General features: G+C 58.7%; 1 long non-coding RNA gene and 1 pseudogene across 1 annotated transcript; one reads left to right on the top strand and one right to left on the bottom strand.

Annotated features, from left to right (window-relative positions):
- Positions 1–773: 773 nt before the first annotated feature.
- Positions 774–17,680, top strand: LOC134735556 (uncharacterized). Its single transcript, XR_010118752.1, has 3 exons — positions 774–1,038; positions 2,607–2,608; positions 15,990–17,680. It is a non-coding gene; the product is annotated as an uncharacterized lncRNA (long non-coding RNA).
- On the bottom strand, positions 5,397–6,601 carry LOC129472193 (uncharacterized; annotated as a pseudogene).
- Positions 17,681–20,827: the final 3,147 nt, after the last annotated feature.

The following is a 20,827-nucleotide window of genomic DNA, read 5'->3' as shown; positions in this document are numbered from 1 at the left end:
TCAGGGAACCTGGGTGCACGTCAGCACCTGCTGTCAGCAGAAGGCAATTCTGCTGCGGGCGTTCAGCTGCCAGGTGGACAGGGCCCATCCGTCCCTGCGTGGACCCCGTGTATCTGGATGCTGCTCCTTGACTTTGAGGAAGGGGGTCAGGAACACCCTTGGGGCTTGGAAGCAGCCCCCCTACACACATCAGGCCTCCCGCCTGGTGGAAAATATCCCCACAGTGGGTGCATCCGGTTGGCGGGGAGTTTGTCAGGGCAGGCCCCAGGGGACGTCCCTCAGGGCACGTGAGCCAGCCTGACCCCAGGGCCATGGACAGGAGCCTGCCCACTGGGAAACTGAGGTCCCGCAAGGGTAGGCGAGCTGGCCAGCGAGGCCGTCCATGGGACGGGAGCGGCCCCTTGGACCTTCCCCTACCCCGTGACTCAGTGTGCCCTGGCACATCAGTGTGCCCTGGCACAGAGCCCCCGGCCCAGTCCCCGCTCCCCAGGGGCGGCCGCTGCTTTCTTCTCGGCTCTGGCTCGGTTCACAAACCCCTTTCACTGTGTGCCCAGCCCTGGCCAACAAGGGCTTATTCAGCACCAGCCTGTGTCCCGTTGCTGGGGAGGGCAGGGCCGGAGCGGGAAGAACATTTGTGTAACGTGGAAGGCATGCTTCTAGCACTCAAAGGACGGGAGCAGGCGATTCCCAGAGAGGACACGCAGGGAGGCCATCCTCAGTGACCAGATACCCCTCACACACCGGCAGTGATGCACACGTCAGACCCAGCTCAAAGCAGCTCCAGCCCACCCGGTGGACGGCACCAGTGCCCAGCGGCAGCCAGCCCCGTGCAGATGAAAGAAAAAGGCCTCAGCCCAGGGCGGACGCTTCTGAGGTGCAGGTGCCTGTCTGTCATCCGGCAGGAGCCCGCAGGTGGACAGCATGGGGTCCGCACACCTGGGGACCGGGCGAGGGGTGTGGAGCGCCGTGGGGCACCCTGCAGCAGAGGACACGGCATTGGGGCACATCTGCCTGTGGACAGCAGGACAGCAAGAGTTGGTGCGATTAACAAGTTGCAGAACAGAATGGCCATGAAGCTATTTTATCTAAACATGGTGCATGCCGTGTGTGTGTGCGTGTGTGTGTGTTCAAGGGGGTGTGTGTGCATGTGTGTGTGCGTGTGTGTGCGTGTGCATGTGTGCATGTGCGTGTTCAAGGGTGTGAGCATGTGTGTGCGTGTTCAAGGGTGTGCATGTGTGGGTGTGTGTGCATGTGTGCGCGTGCGTGTGCACGTGCGTGTGAGTGTGGGCGTCCGTGTGTGTGTGCGTGTGTGTGTGCGCATGCGATAGTGTGGACGGAAGCCACTGGGCCTCTGGTCAAGGCAGACGGGGCCACTCCCCTCCAAGCCTGCATTCCCACGCCCAGGGCTTGTTCTAAATGCTCCTCGGGAGGGAGGTTGGTCCCTGGAGGCAGAGATCGTCCTGCTGCTGCTCATGTGAGGACACGGGGAGGGGCTGGACCCTCAGACCAGGTGGGGAGGGACCCTCACGGGGCCAGAGTTTGACCACCTGCCTCTGTACCTCTGTAGCCGAGGAACGCCCTTGCTGGGCCCCTGAGGAGGAGACAAAGTCTAGAGGGTGGGACCTGATTTGCCAATGGCCCTGAGCCATCTGATGAATGACTGGCCCTTCGTGGGCCGTCCAGCCGATGGGTTTGGGGCTCAGAAGCCACACTGAGCCGCCCCAGGAACAAGCACAGCTCCTGTAGGGGTGGAGAAGGCAGAAGGAGGGGCACCTCGGTTCCAGGCTTGGAAATATAAGAGGTGTCTGGACCCACCCTCCCCTCCACCCTCCACCCTCCAACCTCCACCAACACTCGCTGTCCTGCACCCATCCTGTTTCCACAGCAAGTCCACACGCGAAGGCCGGGCACTCACTCTGGGCCAGGACTTGTGCTGGGTGCAGGCGGCACAGCTGAGTCGATGCCGCCCTGTCCTCAGAGACTCTCCCTGGGTGCAGGCGGCACAGCTGAGTCGATGCTGCCCTGTCCTCAGAGACTCCCTGGGTGCAGGTGGCACAGCTGAGTCGATGCCGCCCTGTCCTCAGGGACTCTCCCTGGGGGATAAGGCAGTGCCTCCCTGCCACTCCCTGTGCTGTGCTGGCAAACGTCTAACAATCAGCAACCCAGGAAGACCCTGACTCGCAGCGACTGCCAATTCCTGTGGTGTAAACGCTGCTGCCACAGCCATCTTCACGCTGCCCCTGTGATGTCACCAAACACGGCACTGGCAGAAGAGAGCGTGATGCTCCCAGGAGCTGGCGAGAGGCAGCTCCACTCCCCCTATCCCCTCCCATCCCTTTCTGATTCTCCTAATGGGGGAAACTTACGCCATGACCTGCCCAGAGTAACAAGAGAACACTCCATCCCTGACTGTATTTGGAGCTTCTTCAGCATTTTATTGTGAAGCCCGGCACCTCCGCCTGGATCCTAAGATTAACATTGGTTCATTTTCTCACCACAGGCCCATTCACCGCTCTGTCCCTCCACCCCTCCACCAACCCATCTTATTTTATTGGATGCATTTCATAGGAAGCTGCAGACAACATATTTCAATACAAATATTTCAGAAGTATTAACTAGAGTCCAATATCTGTCAACAGTTCTCTTGTTTCAGGTAAAATTTACAGTGGAATTCACAGATCTTAATGGTTCCATGAGATGAGTTCCGAGACGTGCACACACCTGCGTCTCCCAAGCCCTCACCGGGAATATTGTCAGCCCCTATGGAGCACAGTGGGGAGATTTATCAAAAAACTGAAAACAGAGAGCTCATCAGCAATCCCACTGCCCCGGTAAAGAGATTTATCAAAGAACTGAAAACAGAACTCATCCAGCAATCCCACTGCTGGGCAGCTACTCAAAGGAAATGATTACATCAAAAAGACACCTGCACATGCACGTTCATCACAGCACTGTTCACAATAGCAAAGACACGGAATCAGCCTAGGGCTCCACCAACAGACGGCCGGAGAAAGAGAATGTGGTGCGTATACACGATGGAGTACTAGGCAGCCATGAAAAACTGTAAAATCGTGCCTTCTGCAGGAACGTGGATGGAATGGGAGAACACAGTGCTGTCAACTCAGAAACAGAAGGACAAACAGCACGTGTCCTCACTTACAGGTGGGAGCTAAATGAGGTGTGCACGTGGACACAGAGTGGGGAGCACTCACCTGTGGAGACTCAGGAGGGTGGGGCGAGGGATGAGAAGGTTCCTGGTGGGTTCGACGTACACTCTCTGGTGATGGCTACACTGACAGCCCCAACTTCACCACTACACAGTGTTTCCATGTAACAAAACTGCACTTGTACCCCTTATATTTACAAATAAAAACTAGGCCAGGCATAGATGGCTCACGCCTTTAATCCCAACACTTCAAGAAGCCAAGACAGGAAGATCAGTTGAGCCTAGGAGTTCAAGACCAGCCTGGGCAACATAGTGAGACCTCATGTCTACAAAAAATAAAAGATTAGCCACGCGTGGTGGCACGTGCCTGTGGTCCCAGGTACTTGGGAGGCTGAGGAGGGAGGATGGCTTCAGCATGGGAAGTTGAGGCTGCAGTGAGCTGTGATTGCCCCACTGCACTGCAGCCTGGGCGACAGAGCAAGACCCTGTCTCAAAAATTAATTTAATTAAATAATAAAAATGATACAACCACTTTAAAAAGCCAAAAAAAAAAAAAAAGACAATATTGTCATCAACCTAGACACGGACCGATATGGTAGCTATTTACGTTTACATTTAAATTCATTAAAATTAAATAAAATTTAAAAGCCGGCTCCTCAATTGCACAGGCCACACTTCCTCAATTGCACAGGCCACACTTCCTCAATTGCACGGGCCACACTTCCTCAATTGCACGGGCCACACTTCCTCAATTTCATGGGCCACACTTCCTCAATTGCACGGGGCACACTTCCTCAATTGCACGGGCCACACTTCAAGGGCTCAGCAGCCACATGTGACCAGTGACCACCACGTGGCTCACACAGACACAGGCGTTCCCACATGTGACCAGTGACCACCACGTGGCTCACACAGACATGGGCGTTCCCACATGTGACCAGTGACCACCGCGTGGTTCACACAGACACAGGCGTTCCCATCACCACAGACACTCCCACTGGATATGCTGCCCTAGGAAGTTCCTGCAGACCACATTTGGCGTTTAAAACTGGGCTTTCTTCCTCCATGTTCCCCAAAGCCTTTTTAAAAGGCTCTTGGTGGTGCACTGAGCCCGCTGCACCAGGCGGTTTCCCCGTGGCCTATGGGTGAAGGTAGAGCTGAGGAGGAACTCGTGGGTCCCAGGGGAAGACCATCCCTTACTCCCTGGCGAGAGGCGCGGTGTCTGCAGGATCTCCAAGGCACCTCACACAAGGGACGTTGGGCTCATCCACTGGCAACACGGGCGGCAGGACCGGGGCGCTGACAGCCAGTCGGCCGTGCGAGGACCCCTGCACGGGCGTCGCAAAACGTCCCAGCGGCTTCCCGACGCCATCATGCATTTTCCGTGCAAGGCAAATGGTTCGCGCGCAATACGCTTCCTACGTGGGCCCAATCCTGACAAAGCAGCACAGGACCCTTGCAGTATTTCAACCCCATATAAATAAATCACAGGGTGCGGGCCGGGCGCGGTGGCTCACGCTTGTAATCCCAGCACTTTGGGAGGCCAAGGCGGGCGGATCACGAGGTCAGGAGATCGAGACCACGGTGAAACCCCGTCTCTACTAAAAATACAAAAAATTAGCCGGGCGTGGTGGCGGGCGCCTGTAGTCCCAGCTACTCGGAGAGGCTGAGGCAGGAGAATGGCGTGAACCCGGGAGGCGGAGCTTGCAGTGAGCCGAGATTGCACCACTGCACTCCAGCCTGGGTGAGAGAGCGAGACTCCATCTCAAAAAAAAAAAAAAAAAAAAAAAATTACAGGGTGCAGATTGCAAGCCGTTGGTTATGCGTTCCAGGCAGCCCTGGAGAGCCGCCTTCTTGCAAGGAGGCTGCTGCCCCGGGAAAGAAGCGCCTTCTGTCCTCAGGCACGATGGGGCCCTGCTCTGCACTCCCTCCCGCACATCTGTGTGGCCTCAGCCATGCAGCCTGGCTCCTCTGAGCACCCGGATCACGGGGAGGAGGTAGGAGGTACCCGCTGCCTGTTGGCTCCCATCACCCCTGGGGCAGAGTCCAAATTCCTCAACGAAATCCACTGAACCCTGCACAACCTGGGATCCTGCACCCCCAACCCTCAGTCTGGACCCCTCAGAGACTCCCAGGCAGGGAGAGCTCACTCTGCCCTCCTCCAGCCTTCACCAGGTGTGTTTCCACCTAGAACACGCCTGCACCGTCGTGGGCGGGGCCTGGAGCTCTGTCAGGCCCAGGCACTACGTGGGCAAGCATTTAAATACGGCCGACCCAGCCGATGCCCTAAGGCAGGCAGGGCCTGGAGACCAAGAGAGGCCCACACACTGCGTGTCCTGGCGTTAAATACCACCGCCCCGGCTGATGCCCCGTGGAACGCACAGTTTAAATACCACCGCCCCGGCTGATGCCCCGTGGAACGCACAGTTTAAATACCACCGCCCCGGCTGATGCCCCGTGGAACGCACAGTTTAAATACCACCGCCCCGGCTGATGCCCCGTGGAACGCACAGTTTAAATACCACCGCCCCGGCTGATACCCCGTGGAACGCACAGTTTAAATACCACCGCCCCGGCTGATGCCCCGTGGAACGCACAGTTTAAATACCACCGCCCCGGCTGATGCCCCGTGGAACGCACAGTTTAAATACCACCGCCCCGGCTGATGCCCCGTGGAACGCACAGTTTAAATACCACCGCCCCGGCTGATGCCCCGTGGAACGCACAGTTTAAATACCACCGCCCCGGCTGATGCCCCGTGGAACGCACAGTTTAAATACCACCGCCCCGGCTGATGCCCCGTGGAACACACAGTTTAAATACCACCGCCCCGGCTGATGCCCCATGGAACGCACAGTTTAAATACCACCGCCCCGGCTGATGCCCCGTGGAACATGCAGAGTAGGCTCTGTGCGCCCACCATGACAGACTTCACACCAGCCTGGACGTTCAGACTCAAGGTTAGAAATCTCAGCTTCCCGATGACACACAGCCATGCCCCCTGCCTCCCTCCATCACCTCCAGCCTCACTCTCACGGGAAGGGGACTTTGGGCTCTTGCCGAGCCCACACTCCAAGTAGCCATGCTGGGTCCAGATCCTGCACAGACTGCCCTTGGCTGCCCCCACACCAGGCACAGCACCACAGGCAGAGGACTTGGAAGAGGAAGACACCTAGTGCTCGTGGGACCTTTGGGGCAGGAGCCTCAGGAACCCCAGGGCCTTGGGGTACTCAGGATGGGGTCGCGAAGGCAGCTCAGGCCTCAGCGGGGCTGGAGGGGAACACAGGTCCCCTCTTGCCTGGGGCTAAGGGTGGTGCTGTCCTCGCCGGGGCCTTCACGCTCAGATCAAAGCCTCGGTCTTGTTGGGGTCTGGTGTGAGTTGGAGCTGTCCCACAGGTGGTGTGTGGAGCCAGCTCGTAAGAGCTGAGCCTTCATGTCCTGGAATTGGGTGAGCTGGCCGTCATACACAGAACGATTAAAATTAAATCAGCCCGACGTGGGGGCTCATGCTGTAATCCTAGCACGCCAGGAGTCCGAGGAGGGAGGATGGCTTGAGGACAGGAGTGAGAAACCAGCCTGGACAACACAGCAAGACCTCATCTCTGCAGATAAAAAAATAAATACGCCGGGCGCAGTGGCTCACGCCTGTAATCCCAGCACTTTGGGAGGCCGAGGCAGGTGGATCACGAGGTCAGGAGATTGAGACCATCCTGGCTAACACGGTGAAACCCCGTCTCTACTAAAAATACAAAAAAATTAGCCAGGTGTGGTGGTGGGCGCCTGTAGTCCCAGCTACTCAGGAGGCTGAGGCAGGAGAATGGCGTGAACCCAGGAGGCGGAGCTTGCAGTGAGCCGAGATAGCGCCACTGCACTCCAGTCTGGGCACCAGAGCAAGACTCCATCTCAAAAATAAATAAATAAATAAATAAGCTGGGTGCAGTGGCATGTACCTGTGGTCCCAGCTCCTCGGGAAGCTGAGACAGGAGGATCACTTGAGCCCAGGAGGTTGAGGCTGCAGTGAGCTGTGGTTGCGCCACTGCCCTCCAGCCTGAGTGATGGAGCAAAGCTGTATCTCGAAAACGAATTAAATCATAAGAACTTACAAATAAAGAAGTCACTAAAAACAGAAGCGCTGAACACAGCACTCGCCACTGCCTCTCGCGCTGCGGCCCTGGACGCTCCTCCAAGTTCCTGAGGTTGGTCGTGGGTCGTGTCTGTCTGAGGCCGGGTCACGTGGGTGTCACCGCAGGATGCCCACCCCTGCCTTCAGTGTGTCCCCTTGGCAGCTCGAAGCCAGCCCCAGTGGGAGCCTTTGCACCACAGGTCTTGGCAGACACTCCCCATCTGGGCTCTTTCTTCCTCGGAGCCAGTGGTCACGGTCGCCAGCCTACCCCGAGCCGCGCAGGCCACAGCAATGTCAGCCTGACCGCGTTCCCCCATTCCAGGCTGCCCTCCGTGGAGACGGAGATGCTCTTCGCTGAAAAGCGCTGCTGGGGTGGAGGAAATACTCGCTCTTAGGAAACCCACTCAGCTAGCAGCAGGGAAAAGCTGAGCTTCTTTTCTGTAGGATGTTTTCTTTTTTAAGTTCTTATCTGAAAGCAAAGAAGAGGCTGGACACAGGCTGTCCGAGGGCTTCAGCTTGCCCGGGTCCTGGGGGCCTCTGGGCTCTGTACCTCTGACCCTCTGCTCCCTGTGGCCACCCACCTTGGACCGAAAAGGCCACGGTCAGCAAATGCTCCAACCAAAGGAAGAGGAGGTGGGGCCAGGCAGCTGCTGTGAGGTTGGGTGAGGCCTTGCGGCCACAATGGATGTTCCCCTCCAGCCTAGAGCTGGCTGGAGAGTGCTGCCGAGAAGGCCGGCCCCATGGCCGGGGGTGTGGAGGGCAGGGGCTGGGACAAAGGGGCGGCTGGGCTGGGCAGCCTTGGCCCTGTCCCCAGCGGCTATCCAGACACATCTCTGGCCCTGAGCTTGAGTGCCTTGTGGCCTTCCAGGGAGGCCGGCGCCCGCTTCCCCAGACTGGGCAGCCTCGCCTGGTCCCGTGGTCCTGGGGAAAGAAAGGCCTGGGCCGGGGACCGGGAGAGAGCTGCGGAATTGAAAAGGGATGCAGGCCCCTGGGAGCAGCTGTGGGGTGGAGGTGGGGGACAGTGGGCTGGGCCTGCACCGGGAGACTGGCCAGGGCAGCCATCATAGGCAGGTGTGTGTGGGTGGCAGTGCGGCTCAGCCTCGGGACACAGGAGGCCACACATGAGCTGTGACCTGCACAGGCACCCAGACCAAGCTGCCTGGGAGCTGTAGGTCCTCCCAGACAGGCACGAAGGCCCAAGACCATCTTCTTCCTGCGTTTGCCAGAGCTCCTCCCTCCCAGGGCCCGGGGCCTCCCAGGGGAGTTCTTGGGGCCGGGAAGCATCATCTGTACTGCAGGGCAGGGGCTGAGCACAGACTGCTGGGCTTGCAAAGGGAGTGAGCGCCAGCTGCCCCTACAGGTCACGGGGTGGCTGTCGCCCTTCAGGGGCTCCATGAACAAGTTTCCTCAGACGTGATGAGCTCCCTGTCACAGGAGGTAAGCAAGAGGGGGTCCATGGACATGATGAGCTCCCCATCACGGGAGGTAAGCAAGAGGGGTCCACGGACATGATGAGCTCCCCATCACGGGAGGTAAGCAAGAAGGGGTACTCAGCCCTCTGTGGTGTTTGCTGACCAAACTTCAATTTTCCCTTCCAGCTAAGACTCTGTTTTTCCTTTGGGAAAGTGCTCAATCTCAGTCAGTGTGGCTGGGGGCTCCCTAACCCCTGGGCTCCCAGTGGGCCCTCCACCCACGGCTGGCCCAGACCCCGGTGATTGTCCCAGAGGTGAGCAGGGACCCAGGTCGAATCACTCAGACTCTGGGACTGGGACACTCAGAAAGAGGCCCCTCCCCGCAGGGCCACCAGAGTGTGGGGAACCGGCCTGGGAATGGAGCCCAGGTGGAGAAAAGCAGAGCCAGAGGTCGGAGAGTCCATGTCCTGATCATGCTGTCAGAGCACCTGAATCCAGCCGTACCTGAAGCCCACCACCCCGTACTTTCTGGTAGAAGCCAGAAATACCCACCTTGTAAATACCCACCTTGACCTCAATCAATCTGAGCGGGTTTCCGTCACTCAAACCTGAAGAATCGTTGCTAACGCCCTCTGCTAGGATGCAGCCCGCCCAGTCTGTCTGTGGCTCTGCCGGCTTCCCGAGCGCCTCTGCTGCTGTGCCTGAGCCACCTGGGGTTACCATCTCTCCCTGCCCCTTTGCCCCCCTTATCTTGCATCTTGGGGTGAAGGCTCCTCTCTTCCCTCCCAGAATCTTCAGGCCCTCCGGAGCCCCTCCCAAGGCCGCAGTGCCCCCACCCTCGTTCCAAAGACACAAACCGAAGCAGCCACACGGGGAACCCAGAGGAAGGTCTCCGAGGGGCAGAGTCTGTCGCCCCATGGAAGCCGGCTCTTCCTCAGCCTGCCTTGCCAGCACAGGGGGAGGTGGGACGTGGGGAGAGGACCCCACGCAGACCCCAAGTCAGATCCCCACTCCCTGCCCCCTGTCATTTCCAGCTATGTGACCCCAGGCAAGCCACGTAACCACTTCAAGCCCCGCAGGTTAAAAATGGGGCCAATAACTCCAGCCGCCTCCTCCTGGAAGTGTGGAGAACATGCCGGCCCAGGCCGCCCAGCCACGGCTGTCCTGCTCCCAGGCAGGGGCACAGGGCAGGATCCCAGGGGCTCCTTGGGCCAGGGGTGGGGCTCGGCTGGATCCCGCAGTGCTGGGGCATCCACCTGATGACTGCTATCCTTCTCACCGACTCCATAAAACCCACCAAGAAAAGCCGTGCAGGACATCCCCACGCATAGCACTTCACAGTTACTCAGATGCTGCTGCGTCCAGCTCAGGAAGTGAAGGAGAGGAAGGGAAAAGGGAAGGAAGGGGGTACGCGCAGTGGCTCACGCCTGCGAGGTCAGCACTTTGGGAGGCTGAGGCAGGAGGACCGCTTGAGCCCAGAAGTTCAAGACCAGCATGGACAACTTAGGGAAACCCCATCTCTACAAAAAATAAAAGAATTAGCCAGGTGTAGTGGCAGACCCTGTAGTCCCGGCTACTCGGGAGGCTGAAGCAGGAGGATCCAGGGAGGGAGAGGCTGCAGTGAGCTGTGATCACGCCACTGCACTCCAGCCTGAGCGACAGAGCAAGACCCTGTCTCAAAAAACATTTTTTTATTTTAATTTTTTTTTTTTTTTTTTTTTTTTTTTGAGACAGAGTCTCGCTGTCACCCAGGCTGGAGTGCAGTGGTGTGATCTCCACTCACTGCAAGCTCCGCCTCCTGGGTTCACACCATTCTCCTGCCTCAGCCTCCCTAGTAGCTGGGACTACAGGCGCCCGCCACCACGGCCGGCTAATTTTTTGTATTTTTAGTAGAGACGGGGTTTCACTGTGTTAGCCAGGATGGTCTCGATCTCCTGACCTCATGATCCGCCCTCCTCAGCCTCCCAAAGTGCTAGGATTATAGGCGTGAGCCACCAGGCCTGGCCTATTTTAATTTTAAAAAGAAAGGAAGGGCCTGGGCTGGGTGCAGGGGGGAAGAAGGGGGTCCCGGCAGGGGTGACAGGATGTGGGTGCCTGCTTGGAGCCAGCCCGCCTGGAGGACCCCAGCGCCCTCCTTGCAGTGAAACACTAGGCACTCCTTCCTCCCGGGTCCTCCAGTCCTGGGCTCATAAATCATCCACACGGGCGACGGAGGGACTGCCTGGGTCAGCCGCAGGTCAGCAGGGCCACAGTTGTGGCACCTCCCTGGTGGGTTTCCTGGCATCCTTGGGGAGTGGCAAAGAACTGGGAGAGGGTGGCCCCTCTGCAGAAGGCCGTGGGCACGTCGGGCGTGGAGCCCCAAATCTGAGCATGCCCTTGGTGGTTCTGGGCACGTCGGTGCCCTGTTTCCCAGCTGGGCAAACCGAGCGGCACTTCAGCTCTGCTGTGCCTGCCTCGTGGGCACAGGGCCTCACCCACAGTCGGCCCCCCAAGCACTGCTTCCCTCCCCCTGCCCAGGAACCTGGCTCAGAGCCAGCGGCTGCGACCCGGGCACCTGGCTCCCTGGGGATCTGTGTTGAGTGACACCTGCGGGTGACACAGCAGCTCCCAGACTAGCCTGCGCCTATGGCTGAGGGCCGATGGCTGAGGAACAGGCCGGGCCCTGCTCAGCGGAACCTCCGGGGTGGCCCAGCCCCTCCCTGCCAGAGAAGGCACCCGGGTCCCCGTTTCCAGGAGCGTAACCCGACCGGAGGAGTGACCCCGGAGAACAGAGCGGCCACCCTCGCCTGGGCACACAGGCCCCAACTCCAGGCCTCAGGTTGCCTTGTCACATAGTTTCCAAATGACAGCTGCTGCCCGTGCCGGCCAGCCAGGTAGGAGAGCCGGGCCCCGCACTGGGCTGGAAAGGCACCCCCCAGATGCCCTGGGACCACCCAGGCCCGTCCATTCCCCCCGGCCCAGGTGGACAAGGCGTGGGGCACAGAGAATGTCCAAGTTCATTCAACAAACCTGAGCAGCCTACCTCGTGGGGGCTCCATGTGCGGGAGCGGGGGCGTGCAGCCTGGTGCAAGCAACATTCCCGAGTTACCTGTAAAACGGGGCGGTGGATCTGACCGGCAGGGTCTGGCATGGCACCTCTGACGCCCACAGCCTTGGCACCGGCTGCTCAGGGGCTCCTTCCCCAGTCCCACGAACGGAACCACAGGTCCCCGGAGGCCACCACAGCTGTTTGCTGGAGGGGGCGGGGGCAGGAGTTGCTCCCCCAGCCTCCTGACATGAAAATCTGTAAAATTCTCTGCTCTTGGAGCTCTAGGCACCCAGCAGGCCTTGGCCAGCCTGTAAGCAGACCCTGTAGCCACATAGGCCTCCCACACAGAGAACCTCAGACCCAGTGACCCATCTCAGCAGGCCTCACACGGCCCCAGTGCCCAACATCTCATCAGCCTCTCATACAGAGAACCTCAGACCCAGTGACCCATCTCAGGAGACCTCACACGGCCCCAGCGCCCGGCATCTCCCCACTGACGTTTTATTTAAATGGATTTCCAAATCTCTCCTCCCCAAACAAAGAAGCACTCTCCCCACCCCCTACATGACTGAGGGGCCAATCTTCTGAATAGGAAACTGGATGTCGGCTTAGTCGGGAGGCATCTTGGGCCAGGCCACGTCTCAGAAAACTATTTCCAAGCCTCCTGTACCCCTGGCCAGGGTGTGGCTCAGGCCGGCTGTCCTCTCCCCGGGCACTTCCCTGGGACAACGAGGCCTACTCCCTAGAATGACAAGAATCGAATGCGTTTTCCCTCAAAGCTCAGCCAGGGGCTCACCCACCAAACGCCATCTGCCACTGTTATGCTCCTTTTTTATTTTATTTTATTTTATTTTTAAACGGTGCCTTGCTCTGTCGCCCAGGCTGGAGTGCAGTGGAGCAACCTTGGCTCACTGCAAGCTCCGCCTCTCAGGTTCCAGCAATTCTCCTGCCTCAGCCTCCTGAGTAGCTGGGATTACAGGCGCCCGCCACCACGCCCGGCTGATTTTTTTTGTTGTTGTTGTATTTTTAGTAGAGACGGGGTTTCACTGTGTTAGCCAGGATGGTCTCGATCTCCTGACCTCGTGATCTGCCCGCCTCAGCCTCCCAAAGTGCTGGGATTACAGGCCTGAGCCACCGCGCCCGGCACCTGTTATGCTCCTTGCGATTATTATTGTAGCTGCTGTCCCCGCCGAGTCTGGCACATGCTGGCTGGAGGCCGGCAGCGCCCGGATGGGGAAGAACAGCCGTTTGGAGTGAGCGTTGACAGAAAATCGAACGCTGCTGCTCGAGGAATCAGAAGCTGCCTTTCTGAGCTCTGCTGTGCACACTGCGGGCTCTGGAGAGATTGGTCGGGTCATCCCCCACCTTCCTGGGGCAAGGGACCTGCCGAAGAGAGCCGGGGAAGAATGTCAACATTGTTAGGAAAACAAGCTTCAGACAGAAGCTCTGCGCAGCAGCCACCAGGAGGGAGGCGGAATTTTGCAATGCGCCCCCGTGCAGGGCGAGTGGCCCCAGGGCACAAGAAGGCCCTGGCTGCCCGTGAGTTGATTTAAAGCTTGGCTGCCTATCTCCGGTGACAGGTTATTTGTGTAACCTACAGTTTTCCATGCACATAGTAATTTCCACCTCCCTCCATGTCACACAGAAGACACGTTTTTACCCTGAGTCGGAGCAGGAGAAGTGTCTAAGCGAAAGTGACTTCACAAAGAGCTTGACTGACAGGTGGGCGCGGGGAGAGCCGGGATATTGTCGGGGTTATCTAAGCAGACGCAGGCGGGCAGGCGAGAACGGGCACGCTCCCCGGCTCAGAATGGCCTGTTCGGCTCTCAGGAGGTCCCAAAGCAGGAACTAACAGGCACAAGGATCGCTGGCCCCGTGCGTTTCCCTTTAAACACTGTCTAAGCCATAACGAAGTCTGATTACAGTTTAGCTAAGATGGAAACTGAGAGGAAGGAACTATAATATTCAGCAATTACAATTACCTTCCTCTTTGGACAGTCCCATTTCACTCCTCGGCTTATGCCTGTTCCCCGTGGACCCTGACTACACACCCTAAACTCATGCTTGGCAGTTCGTAAACAAGATGCGCCTCTGTGGTGACGGCGTACAGGCTTAGTCTCTGCGCTACCTGGGCCGAAAGAGCCGAATTCTCCGAAGCTCTGTGTCCTTGCCTGTAAAAGGGGGAAAAACGGAACTTACTTGGAAGACTTGTGTGACTTGGGTGAGAATTCAGCTGTGCACACACAAAGGGACATGAGTGAGCAAGTGTCTGGCACAGACACAGCCCGGTGTGGAACGGCAGCCCTGCCCCGCTGGCTCAGAGGCAGCCGCACGCACAGAGGAACCGTCTCAGCTCAGAGCCTGGCCTGGCCTCTCCACCTGGCCGTCTGGGAGGGCCCCCCCGCCTTGCTTCTCTGAGCCAAATTCCTCCATCTGGGGTCTCGAGGGGAAGAGGCCGGGATGAGTTGCCGGGTGGCCCAGCAATAAATCTTCAACAATGAGGTGGCTCAGTTTCCCTCCTACCAAATGGACCAAGTTACCTCTGAGGCTGTGGGAGGTGAATGAGTCAGTGTCTGTGAAACACTCTGCGGATCAGATGAAAGGGCTCCAGGAGGGGCTGCCCATTAGAGGTGATCACAGGGAGCTTGGCCCACGCCCCCCCAAGAATGAGGGCCAAGGGGCCGGGGCGGAGGGAGGCCTAGACGCAGAGGAGGCCACAGCCAGGCCCCACTAAGCCACCTGTTTCCGGCACAGACATCCCAGGGACAAGGCTGCAGGGACCGTCTCTGCTGGTCACGTCCGGAGTATGAGGCCCTGGAGGCCCCTGTGCATGTCTGTGCAATGATGCCGCCCCCAACAACCGAGATCGGCTGCAGGGAAATAAGGCCAGAGGCAGCAGCACCCAGGAGTGGGACCCGGCGTGGCCCAGACCACGCAACCTCCTGCGCTTGGATGGCTTCTCCCACCTACCCGGGTCTCAGCACCCTCAGTGGTCTGAGGGGAGCCTGCTGCCATGCAAGTCCCTATAATCTGAGGGTGTGGACGCCCTTTTCTGCCACCATGGCCTGCTCCAGTCGGGGGCCGTGCCTGAGAGTGGGTGAGGGGGACATCCCCAGCCCCTGGACACCCTGGCTTGCCCAGGCCACGTGGCTCAGTGGACACGACAGAACCAGAGGCCAGATCCACCCCCGTGCCCACCTCCATGCCTCGGGCAGCCCAGGGTGCATGGACCGAGGGCCCCACACTGTGCACCATGGCGACCCCTCCCCACGGCCCCGCCCTGCCCCATCCAGGCCCTGCCATCTCTATCTGCAGCCCAGGGGTCTCCACCTCTCTCTGACCTGGGGCCTCCACTGCACCCACTCAGAGCCTGAGCCAGGCCCATTAAAGGTGCCAGGATTGTCATGGAAGGTGGAGAGCTGTGCCAGCCACAGCGGCCCCCAGCCCCCTGCATCCACGGAGCACCTGGGGCGCGTCCGGGTGAGATCAGCCACAGGTGGGAGGGAGTCAGCTCCGACTCGTGACCCAGCTCTCACCAGCAATTTCTACATTGACTGCACGTTGCAATGACAATGTTTGGGTGATGGAGTTAAAATACAGGCTCAAACCAAATATTACCTTTTTTTACACGTTTTCAGGCAGCACAAGCAGATTTAAAACCAGGCATGAGGCTGCCGGGCAGCTCTGACCCAGAATGGCCACCTCATTTTACGGCTGAGGACAGGAGGGATGAGGAGGGAAGCCCTGGCCCTGCAGGGGCTAACGAATGAGAGGAGGGAGAATGAGCTACCCCTGGGAAGAATCAGATTCCGGAGGCAGGTGACCTCTGGGTCAGGCTGCAAGGACACGGGGTAGGGAAGGGCTTCTTCTTCTCTGAAGGACACGGGGTAGGGAAGGGCTTCTTCTTCTCTGAAGGGCACGGGGTAGGGAAGGGGCTTCTTCTTCTCTGAAGGACACGGGGTAGGGAAGGGCTTCTTCTTCTCTGAAGGACACGGGGTAGGGAAGGGCTTCTTCTTCTCTGAAGGGCACGGGGTAGGGAAGGGGCTTCTTCTTCTCTGAAGGGCACGGGGTAGGGAAGGGGCTTCTTCTTCTCTGAAGGGCGCAGGGTAGGGAAGGGGCTTCTTCTCTGGGTTTTTCTTTAAACCGCACTGCCCAGCCCAGTCATTTCCAGGAGGCCTCACCATGGGCACACGCTGAGGCCGGCGGCGGCCGCCTGGCCATTGGCAGACGCAGCTGTGCTAGGCGCCTTTTCTTTCTCAGCAGGACCCGGGGTGAGGAAAGAGGCACGCCGGTCACTCACTGAAATAACCACGGAAACGCCGGATTCAGCGGAGGCGTCCACCTGCCCAGGCGCTCCCCCCGGAACTTCCTCCTTCAGTCCAGGGACCGCGTCCAGCTCCTCCAGGGCCCGCGTGAAGCAGGCTCGCCCCTCACCTGGCAGTGACCCAGAGTCCTGGCTTATCCATCACTGTCAGGCTCCGAGAGCAGCTCTGTTCTGAATGCCCGGCCGCTTCCGCCACACACAGGAGGCAACGGGGGTCCCCGTGAGACTGGCCACTGGCAGAGGCCTGGGTCAGGCTGAAAGATGCCTTGCGAGATGGGCACTTGCCAGCCTGCTCCAGCCAGAGCCCAGCTCCTTCCGAGAATCACACGACCAGACAGAGGCTTGCTGAGAAGTGGGTGTCCTCCTCTCTGTCCAGCCCCAGCTGCACGGAAGCAAAGCCGGCCCCAGCGTAACTGAGTCCAGAGCCCAGCCCTGGGCACTCACCAAGGGCCAGGATGAGTCAGTGCATGGGGCAGGTGCCACCCCCACGACCTCATTCCCAAGTTCCCTCTGTGTCCCCACAGCCCGTGCTGGCCAGGGCGGCAGGAGGGCATGGCAGGTGCTCCCAGAGCTCGCTTCTCGGCATGTTCCCACCACCCTCCCTCCCTGGTCCTGCGGGCTGCCGGCCTCAGGATCCAGGTCGCCTTAGGTGGGAAAGTTGGGGCTGTGCCCCACCTGCCTTCACTGGCTCATGTTGACTCCTTCATCTACGAGACAGTCTGAGCTTGAGGCTTGGGAACTCTCCCCTGCCGGACCTAGCTCTGGGCCGTGGATGCACAGAACCCTGAGCTCAGAGACCAGGAGAGGCTGGCACCATGCTCCACCCGGCAGGTGGCTCCAGGTCGTCTGGAGTGCCCCAAAGCTGCAAGGCTGAGGGAGGCTCCCCCTCCCTGGGGAGGCCCAGGCAGCCCCTGTGTTGGAGCCAGGGTTGGTCCCTGACCCCAGGAGCTCCCTGTCCTCCCACACCTTCCACAGACCCGTCCCCCTCAGGGCTGTCTTAACTTGGGGTCACCCAGAAATAGGTTTATGGGGAGGCCATCCCAGGGAACTTTCGCAGGAATGAGGGCTGAGGCGGGGAAGGGCTGCCCTCACCACCGTGGGGGACTGCTCCAGTGAGAGGGCCAGCACGGGACCCTCAGAGTCCCACCCAAGGGTCATGAGAGCCGGCTCAGAGGTCGCAGGCTGCTCCTAGGGCCTCTAGATCTCTGGAGAGCTCTTGGCTGCAGTTTGCAGATGCCAATGGCTGGAGGTCAGCTGGCACCTCCCACCACAATGGCCAGGGGACAACAACAGTGTGGGCACAGAGATGGGCACCCCCCGTGTCCACTCGGCCAGGCCGCAGTGCCCAGCGGTACGGTCAAGCCCCGTCCAGATGCCACCATGGCTGTGCTGCAGATGTGATCGACATGAACAATTGGCTAATTGTAAGTGCTGCAGATCACCCTCCGAGATGCGGCTGGGCCTCCACTGCGGTCGAAGGTGAATGCTGAGGCTTCCTGGAGAAGGGCCTCTGCCCCAGGACTGCAACATAAAATCCTGCCCGGGCTCCCAGCCCGCTCTCCTGTGGGCCTGCCCTGCAAATTTCAGATTCATCAGCCTGGACCATCACGTGGGCCAGTGCATTAAATCAATCTCCCTGTGTCTGTGTCTCTGTCTCTCTCCCTCTGAAGGGCGCTGACTGATACGGGACCGTCTGTGTCTCTGCTTCAGGGCCAGGCTCCAGCCCCCGAGAGCCCCTGGTGGCTCAGCCTCTTCCCCACAGCCCTGCCCTCCACGAGGACGCTTTTGGCCCTTGGCGCTCTCTGTATTATGGATTTATAGGGCTGTGCCCCCAGGCGTGGACCTAAGGGGGTCAGGAGCAATGTCTGGACTTCCTGCCACCCTCCAGGTATGTAGGTATGTGTGTGTCAAGATGATTCATGTGGAGGAAACTGGGGGGAAACTCTTTGCAAATAAACCTCTGAGATCCTGCAGACCTCAGGGGGATGCCAGCAATGGTCTGAGCCCACTGCTCAGTGTACAGATGGAGAAACTGAGGCCCAAAGAAGGCTTTGGGCCTCTAGGTATGCTCTTGATGTCTGACCCTTGAGAGAAGCTGAGGGGTCTGAGCATTTACTGTGCACTGTGTGGGCTGGTTCCACCTCTCTGAGATGTGGAGGACAGAGGTCCCTGTTACCAAGGCAAGGGTGACTGACCTGGGGACTCCCGCTAGGCAGGCTGGAATCTGGTGGTACTGAGAGTGTCCTCTGCACTCTCCAGGGGCAGCCATCTCAGGGACAGTGGTCATGCAGGAGTAACCCTCACTCAAGCCAGCTGGGCATTCTCTATGGGTCCCCCTGCCCCCTAGCCCCAGGAATGGACTGGAGCCCTGGGTATTGGCCACGATCACTGCAGAAGGGAAGGTGAAGAGGAGGCAGAGGTCAATGTTCCTTCTTCCGGGTCCAGGGCCCAGCTCACACACCAGGCCCTGTTCTGGGCCCTGAGAGTATACTGCTGCCCTTACCAAGACCAAGCCCTCCCTGCACTGAGCAGTGGCCCCAGACCCAAGACGCCAGGGAGCTTCTGGTGTGGAGAATTGTGTAGAGACCGTTGGGCCCAAGGTCCCCTTCTTACAGTGGGGAGACAAAAGGGACTTGCCCAAAGTCAGCTAGGGCCCCAGTATCCCAGAACACCCATCCCGGGCCCCTGCCAGCCCTCTTTTTTTATTCTCCTACTCCTGAGCAGTGATGGGAGATGGGGCCCTCATTGTCATGGAGTGTGGAAAGTATTTTAGGGTACTGCAGCTGTCGTAACAAAAACCACAAGCTGAGGGTCTTAAACAACACGCGTTTATTTCTCACAACTCCGAAGGCTGGACGTCTAAGATCAAGGAACCAGCACAGCTGGTTTCTCCACAGGCCTCTCTCCTCAACTTCTAGACAGCAGCCTTCCCCCAGATCCTCACACGGCCTCTCTCGTCTGTGCACAGACAGCGGAGATCCCTGGTGTCTCTTCCTCCTCCAAAAAGAGCACTGGTCCTACAGGATTAGGGTTAGGGCCCCAACCTTACGGGATCATTCAATCTTGTTACCTCCTTAAAGGCCTTGTCTCCAGATATAGTCACATGGGGGATACAGCTTCCACCTATAAATTTGGAGGATGCCATTCCATTCATAACAGAATCAAATGCTAGAGTGGAACTACTCTATTTAAAAGCTCCAGTGTATCCAGGCCGCAGCACATAACGAGGTAGGAAGAGCCAGAGAAGGCCTGGCTGGCCGTGGGAGACACGTCCATCTCACTGCTGGTTCATAAACACGTGGGCACCCGGGAAGCTGGAGCATGGCCTGTGTGACATGGGCGCCCACCACCAGGATGGGGCCGGTTCATAAACACTTGGGCACCCGGGAAGCTGGAGCGTGGCCTGTGTGACATGGGTGCCCACCACCAGGATGGGGCCGGTTCATAAACACTTGGGCACCCGGGAAGCTGGAGCATGGCCTGTGTGACGTGGGCGCCCACCACCAGGATGGGGACGGTTCATAAACACTTGGGCACCCAGGAAGCTGGAGCGTGGCCTGTGTGACATGGGTGCCCACCACCAGGATGAGGCTGGTTGTGTCACCATCAGGCGAGGAAGCCATCACACCCTGCACTGCTGAGGGGGAAGGAAGGAGGAAGAAGATGAGAAAATGACAGTGACGCCACTGCTCCCACCTGAGTCACCTCATTGGACCCTCACGGTGATCCATGCTGAGCCCTCATTGGCCAATTTTTAAAGAAAGGGTCATTTGTTTGCCTCAAGTCATGCTGACTTCCTTGGGGTGAAGTCGATTTGTACCCAGGGCCCTCAGACTCCAGGTCCAGTGCTCCTTCCACCCCCCCACCCTCGCCACACCCACACACAACCAGCTGTGCAGAGGAGGGGCAGGCTCTTTCCGGAGCTGGCTGGGCAGCGAGAGGTCCCTGGCTGCTGGTGCTGGCTGTTCCCGCGGCTGATACTTGAGCCCTGGACATGGTTATTTTTTATCCATTAAGTAATTCCAGTGGAGGCCAGAAAGAAATTGAGACCCACCTTGGCCAGGGCCAGCAAGGCTGCCGAGATAAAAGGTCACACTGAGGGTGGCTGTCCGGCCTCCTCTTGTTCCAACCCAGCTTCTGAATGAAAGCAGGACTCCAGGAAACTCACAGGTGTCTACCCACAGCACCCGGCTACCACCCAGCCCTTGGGGCAGCTCCCTGCTGAGAAACGGCAGCAGAGAGACTGACCGCCTGGGTTCAGACCCCAGCTGGCTTCTCCCCAGCATGTGGGTTCCTCCCCCAGCTCTTCTCCTGTCTGCAAAGTGGAATCTCCCCTACAGGAGTTCAGGTGAGCTCATCGCTGTGTGAGGAGCCCAAAGTGTGCTTGGCGCACAGCAGGTGCTCAATAAATGTGGCTCCCAGCCTGTTGCCTGCTGCAGGCTCAAGGGCTCTGTGGAACAATGTCTGGCACTCAGAAATGCCCCCACAGGGCCCCCAGCCCTGAGGGCAAAAGACATCGCGAATCCCTTTGGTTTCTGTGCTTTATTTCCCCCGTGCCTTAAAGCACTGGAGTATCAGCCTCATACAGTGGGGCTATGTCTTGTCACTGCATCCCCTCACCTAGAGCCACATCTGACTCAGAGGAGGTAACAATAGCTAATGGATGGATGGATGGTAGATAAAGGATGGATGGAGGATGGATGGATGGATGGATGGACGGATGGTTGATGGAGGATGAAGGATAGATGGTGGAAGGACGGATGGTGGATGGTGG

This window comes from Symphalangus syndactylus, chromosome 22 (assembly GCF_028878055.3).
Source record: "Symphalangus syndactylus isolate Jambi chromosome 22, NHGRI_mSymSyn1-v2.1_pri, whole genome shotgun sequence".
Classification (NCBI taxonomy): domain Eukaryota; kingdom Metazoa; phylum Chordata; class Mammalia; order Primates; family Hylobatidae; genus Symphalangus; species Symphalangus syndactylus.
Note: the sequence above shows the minus strand (reverse complement) of the source record. Positions and strands in the feature narration are given on the sequence as shown.